The following is a 373-nucleotide window of genomic DNA, read 5'->3' as shown; positions in this document are numbered from 1 at the left end:
ATGACCTCAAAATAAAAAAAAAATTTTTGGTGAGGGCTTAGGCCGCCACAAAATATTACGTATATTAAAAAATTAATTTTTTTTAAATTCAAAATTAATTTTGTATTATAATTTTATATATAATAAATTAAATATAAATATAAATTTAAAATTTAAATTTAAATTGTAATTAAATTAAAATTATAATTAAATTTAAAATATAATATCATTATAAAATAAATTTAATATATAATAAACTAATCTGAATATAATTAAAAATTAAAATTAAATTTAAAATAAAATATTTAAATTATAATTATAATTAAAGATTAATTTAAATTACAAATAAAAAAAATTAAAATTAAAATTAAATTAAAATTTAAATAAAATTAAA

Source organism: Cicer arietinum, chromosome 6 (genome assembly GCF_000331145.2).
Source record: "Cicer arietinum cultivar CDC Frontier isolate Library 1 chromosome 6, Cicar.CDCFrontier_v2.0, whole genome shotgun sequence".
Classification (NCBI taxonomy): Eukaryota; Viridiplantae; Streptophyta; class Magnoliopsida; order Fabales; family Fabaceae; genus Cicer; species Cicer arietinum.
The sequence above is the reverse complement of the archived record's forward strand: the minus strand, read 5'-3'. Positions refer to the sequence as shown.